The following is a 6332-nucleotide window of genomic DNA, read 5'->3' on the forward strand; positions in this document are numbered from 1 at the left end:
CCTGGCACAGCCCCACACCAGGCACACTGTGCCCCACACCAGGCATGCTGTGCCCCACACCCAGGCACACTGTGCCCCACACCCAGGTACGCTGTGCCCCACACCCAGGCGTGCTGTGCCCCACAGGGGGACAGGGCTGGCCCCAGGGCTGCAGAGTGTGGCCACCCCCATGCTGTCGCTGCTCAGAGCTGAAGACCCCCAGGGTAATTGGTGGTCTCTGCCTGCTGGTGGGCTCAGCCCAGCCCCGTGGTGCCCAGCACCATCCGCCCCTGCCTTGGCTGATCTCTGCTGAAGGATGTGGGGTGGCACAGGGACAGCTGACCCGGGCAGGAGGGGCAGCCCTGGGGGGGCACAGGGGGACCCACCTGCACCATGTGCCAGCTGGGCTGAGGGGCAGGGCTGACAGCTGGGGTGCAGCTCTGCCTCCCCCAGCCCTTGTGAAGAACTATCCCCCACCAGCCGGCGAGGAGAAAGCCTGAGAGACTTACAATTACATTTTCTCACTAGTCTAATGAGGTGAGAGACAGACAGAGGAGAGAGTTCCCTGGGCTAATTTTCCAGCCAGCAGCCACTGCATTGCTCCTGTACTGCGAGAGGCAGAGGGAGAAATGACTCTTCCAGATTAGAGGCTCTTGCTGAAGGCATTCCGGAGCATATTCCTCCAGGACACTACGGCAAAAAAATGGAGATGACAAACCATTTTAGTACGTTCAGCTGGAATAAAGTAAGCCACAAATAGAACCATGTGGTGCTGGGGGTGCACTGATTGGGAGAGAGTACCTGGGGAGAGCAGGGAGTGGAGCCTGGCCTGAATCATTGCACACAGAGCTCTGCTCGAGTGAGGAAGGCAGCAAGTCAGCATCTGAACAGGGGGAGGAATTAGCTGTGAGAGGGAAGGAGCATTGCATTTGTCTCTCCAGCTAGTGAACAATTTGTTATCATGGAAATGTTAGCAGTGGAATAGTCACTGCCTGGGGGAGCAGCACGGGGCTGCAGAGGGCAGGTGCTGGGAGAGGAGGGCTCTGCCTTCCTCCCAGAAACACTGGGCTCTTCAAACCAGAGGGAGCATGGAGGCAGGGCCCCTTTCTTCATTCCCACTCTCCACGATCTTGTGCTGGATTCACATAAGCTCAACATTTGACTCCTTGGAGGTTCTCTGACGGCTCTGGTTGAGCCCAGTGGTGCTGTGTGCTGCCTTCATATCCCTGGTCTCAGTACACCAAACACACTTCCAGCACACCCAAATGGACCTGAGAAACCTGACCTTCCTAATCTGAGTCAGGAGGAGGAGTCAATGAAATCCCTCTTCCATCACGACCACGTTCAGCGTGTTCACAAACACACACATGTTCATGGATAAGGAATGTTCCATCAACTAGTCCCCAAACAAGACTGGAACGTTCCCATTTGCCTGACAAATCCAGCCAGTCTGATCTATCCTTAGCCACCCCCTGTAGTGTTTGGAGCCTGAATTCGTTTTAGCCTGAGATGAGGTCTTGGTTAAAAGTAAGTGTGGATGCAGGAGGCACCTTCCCTCTCTTTCGTATTCCAAAGGAGCTCCTTTACAAAGCACTCTGCTGCTGTGCTCATGCAAACCAGGAAGAGATCTGTCAAATATCAAATACGAATTTTGTTGCTGAAGCTCTCGGAAAATTGACAGGTAGCATGCAAGCAAACATTAAATCAATAACAGCAAATTTCCCCTGGGAAACTTGTAGTGTTTTCTCATAAAAATCTTTAAATCCTTAAAGAACCTGTGAAAGGTTTACACACCTCGCACCGGTTAATCTGGTTACCCCTGCATTGCTCAGTGGCTGATCAGGGTGTAATACCCAGTGCTGATCACCCAGCAGCGAGTGCAACACCCAGTGCCCCCGCGCTGATGTATTGGAGCTTTGTTAGTCACTGTGGCTCCTTGGTAAATTCATTTGGAGTCCTCCGGGGTTTTAAATCTCTCATTTGGCCAACAACGAGGTCTGAAAAGATTGCAGTTCATTTCGACCCACAGTGGATGGAAGGCTCATTTACTGGCTGCAGGCAACTCAATCAGGCCGGCCGCTGATGAGTGAGTGACTTGTTCAGACCGCTAGTCAATATGTGTCTGCTGTGATAGAATGTCAGCATCTGCTGCCTGCTCCTGTCTCCCACTGCTCTGGCTTTTTTCATTTGGCCTGATCAATGTTATTAAAAACACCTAGGAGTTCCTTAACTGCTCTGCCACTTGAGGCTTTTCTTTCTTCCTTTTTTTTTTTAAACACAACTTTGTATTATCTGCAAACATGTGCAGATGATGTACGTGGATTGATTTTCCATACGAGTGTGTGGGATGGGGTGTGTGCATATTCTTTGGCACATGACTTGTGCACAGGAGATGGTTCTGCAGTTACAGCACCCTGGTTTGAGGGTTTTGTGTGTGTTGCCCTGAAGCAGCTCAGACTTAAATCATTTGCAAACATCTGCTAATTATTATTTGTGAATAAAGCTTCAAATGTAAGCGTGCAAAAAATAATACACCTTCTCTAAATTGGAGTGAAAACGCCCAAGTGGAATCAGTGACATGCTGTGGACACCCACACATTAAAAATCAGACTGCTGTTCCAAATAAAGGAGAGATAGAGCTTAGGGAAACGAGCAGAGGGTTAAAATCCCTTTACATGACAGGTCTGGAACATAAACATCATTTGCAGTGCCCTTGGCCAGCCCACCCAGTCCTGCCCAGCAATCCATTTCCTGGGGACTAATGACACACCATGGCACAGGAGGGTCAGCCACCAATTGCACAAAAAAGGAAAACAGAGACACCGCTAAAGGTTTCCATCTGTCTGCAGAATGTGCACGTTCCTGCAGGAGCTGCACTGCCCCGAGGTGCAGGGAGGGGAATGCTGTGCCCTCTGGGCACTCCCCAGGCAGGGGAATGCTGTGCCCTCTGGGCACTCCCCAGGCTTTGCATCGTCCAGAAGAGAGGATGGAGGGACAATCACAGAGTCACAGAATCATTTTGGTTGGAAAACAGCTCTAAGATCATCAAGTCTGACCATTAACCCAGTGGCCCCAAGGTGCACCACGTGCCTTTGGCCAGGCTGGAACAGAAGCACCACAGGGCTGGTCGCAGCCAGAGAAGATGGTCCCTCCTTACCCGTGAGGAAACCTTGCATGGCTGGAGAGTTTGTGGGTAGGTGACAACATCCTCCCAACAAAACCAGCATGGCTCTTGGCTTCAAGTGCTTGGCTAGAGCCTGTGGGGAGCTGCAGGGGAAATGAGCTGTGGGGATGCTCTCCTGCTCAGTTCATGCCATGGACAGGCAGTGGGGAACATGAAAGGGGTTGAATGCTCCTTGTGACTGCCTCTCCTCCCTGCTCAAGAGCTAGACTGAACCCTGGGGTAATAAATACAGCTCCTTTGATTTTACAGAGATCTTATTCCAGGCATCTTCTCCACCTAAAATCCTTTCTAAATGAGTGCTATGATCAAGAAAGCAAGGAAAAATATGGGGGATTTTATGCCAGGTGACTGTAAAGGCTTTGAATGATAGAAACCTCTGCTGCCCCATCCATGTTTGCCCCATCAGTGGATTTTCCTCCTCCATCCTCCACAGACAGAAGATAGCTAGAATCTTGACCATCCTGTGCTGGCTAGCTTGCCCTGAGGAGAGTTTGCCACAGGACCTGGTGCTTGGAAGCATGACCTGAGCTGACCTTCACTTCTGCTGTCCCACCTGCACAGGCTGCAGCTCTGCCCAGCTTCCCCAGGCCTCGAGGTGCCTGCACTGCACAAAGGAAAGGCAAGGTGATCTGCTGTGACCTGAGGACATGCTTCAAAATCCACCCGTGCTTCCATCCCTACCCCCTTCCTCCGCAATATGGCATCCAAAATAGATACCAAGAAATGACCTGCCAGGAAAAAAATGGAAGCCTATAATTATGTTATTGAAAACCTGTTCCATACTGTATTATTTAAGGTTATTTTATTATGATGTTGAGATGAGTTTCTTAAAGAAGAAACTCTGGGTTTATTGCGCTCCTCCCGGAGAGGAGCCCTGGGTGATTTGATAGCCTATTTGAACAAGAGGGATGCTTTACGAGCCCCTATAAAAACTGATGACCCCACTCACATTTGTATTTAATGAAATAAGGAGGAGCTTTCGTTATGTTTTCAATAACCTTCACTGCTCTTTCCAACCTGCCTCAAATAAAAGCCAGAATCTGCATGTTTCTGTGCTGAACCCTGGCTGGCCATAAAGAGGGTACGGGGGGTTCAGCCTGGCTGGTGAGCTGTCCTGCCACCCCTGTGTCCCTGTGGTGCCTCTGCCAGGGCTGTGTCCTGCTGATAGGGATGGTGGGATGGGTGAGAAGTGATGTCATATTGGGGGAGGATGGCTGGGAGGAATGTTGAGCTGCGAGAGGGCTCCGGTCCTCATCTGCCTCAGCCTCCCAGGCACCAGTACATGTTTTATTTCTAAGTATCTTCCCATACACAAAATCAGGCTTTTTCATTACACAGTTTTGGTCTGTCATAAAACATTTAATCTCTCTGAAAAGTTCCAGTGCTTGGATTGTTCTCATTACATTAAATAATTGCCGCTGCTGGAAGGATCAGAGGCTGTGCCTGCAGCCAGTGGCACTGCCTGTCCCTGGTGGGAGGTGAGCCCAGCAGTGGCACTGGGGACAGGCAGGTCCTGGGCCTAGGGAAAGTCTTGAGTGAGCATCTCTTCCCCATCTGGCAGCCTGATTATATAAATATTTAGATGGAAATGATCATTTCCTGGCCCTGGTGCCCAGGGGACCCCGCAGTCCCCAGGCTGACAGCACAGGGGGACACAGCTCCACGTCCAGCAGAGCAGCTCCTGATGCTGTGGGCTTCCAAAAAGGGAGGCCTGATTAACTGCAATCCATGGGGCTTTCTCCGTGGAGCTGTCCAGATTGGGGCTGCTCCCTGCAGCCAGTCCCCAGTGAGGTTAGTGTAGGATGAGTGAAGAAGAGGAGGCGTGGTGGGCACTGTGACATGGTGTCACTGAGGTGTCACTGGGGTGTCACTGGGGTGTCACTGTGGTGCCACTGTGGTGCCACTGTGGTGTCACCGTGGTGTCACCGTGGTGTCACTGTGTGGCCACTGCCACGTCCCACAGCTGCACGAGCAGCTTTCTCCCCCAGAGCTGTGAGATCAGGAGGGGGAACCTGGCAGGGTTTATTAAAGCACATCCAAGCCTCCGACTTGCATTTGCATTCACAGTTTGATGTAGATGCCACATCAGCAGATGCCTATGAATAAGCTGGAGCAGGGTTATAGCATCCTGGTGGTGCAGTGATTCAGTGTGATGCCTCGGCAAGCTGTTCTGTAATGGGCTGCAAGGCTCATTTTTACGATCATTGGAATGTAAAGGGTCAGAATCTTAATCTCCTAATACTGTGTTTTTAACAACATTTACACTTTAACATATTGAAAAATCTCATCTCTTTCTGCCACCCAACATGACAGCACAATTCAAAGCGATCAGTGCAGCAGTATATTTTGGTATTTTAAACATAAATCAACCTGGCTGAAATATTTTTTTTCACTTCCAGTACTTCTGAAAACCTGGGAGTTTCCAACTTTAATGTTTCTTATTTGAACCTTTGTATTCAGTGGAGTCTCCCACCTGAATAATTCAGCAGCATCAAAGAGAGCACAGAATGAAGGACCCAGTCCAGCACCCAGCACAGACAGTGCTTTGTGGGCCATTGCAACAGTAAAACCAGGACTGGAGGAATGCAAAAAGTTTGGGAATGCAGGTACAGAGAGAATTAAATTCTGTATCACCCTGCAAAACTAAGTGACAGATAACAGGAACACATCAGGAATAAAAAGCGTTTTTGTTTTCATGAAACCTTCAGGATTGAAGGGGAGTTTGGTTTTTTTTCAAAATTTGCAAATCTTACACAAACCATTCAGCCCAGGAGCTGCTACTCAGTACAGGGGTGGCCCTTCCTCACAGAATAAATGGGTTTAGTTCATCTCTGGGATGTGGAGGGGGGGGAAAAAGAAGGCAGAGACTGTTAGGGTTTCCTCATTAGTGATGTCTACCCTCACAGGATCACTCTTTGCTCCTTTTCTGTACCTTTTTCCCTTCTGCACATGAGCTTTGGGGTCTGCTCAGGCTGGAGCACCACACACAGGACCTCTGCCCCTTCCCACAGCTGCTGCCCTGCACTGGGACAGCCCGGCCTCCTGTCTGACTTTTTATTTAATTAGCAGCTCCTTAACCAGTTTTGCTATTTGCTGGCCTAGATTTCTCTCTGCTCCCACGTGAGAGGGGAGCTGGGCATATGGGCTGAACCACAATGATTTGATTCAT

At 50.1% G+C, this 6332-nt stretch overlaps 1 long non-coding RNA gene across 1 annotated transcript; it reads right to left on the reverse strand.

Annotated features, from left to right (window-relative positions):
• Window positions 1-472: 472 nt before the first annotated feature.
• LOC113969691 lies at window positions 473-4772 on the reverse strand. The gene is made up of 3 exons (XR_003534920.1): window positions 3697-4772; window positions 781-862; window positions 473-669 (listed from the first exon to the last, which is right to left on the reverse strand). It is a non-coding gene; the product is annotated as an uncharacterized LOC113969691 (long non-coding RNA).
• Window positions 4773-6332: the final 1560 nt, after the last annotated feature.

This window comes from Neopelma chrysocephalum, unplaced genomic scaffold (genome assembly GCF_003984885.1).
Source record: "Neopelma chrysocephalum unplaced genomic scaffold, ASM398488v2 Primary Assembly neopelma1_74, whole genome shotgun sequence".
In the NCBI taxonomy this organism is placed as follows: Eukaryota; Metazoa; Chordata; class Aves; order Passeriformes; family Pipridae; genus Neopelma; species Neopelma chrysocephalum.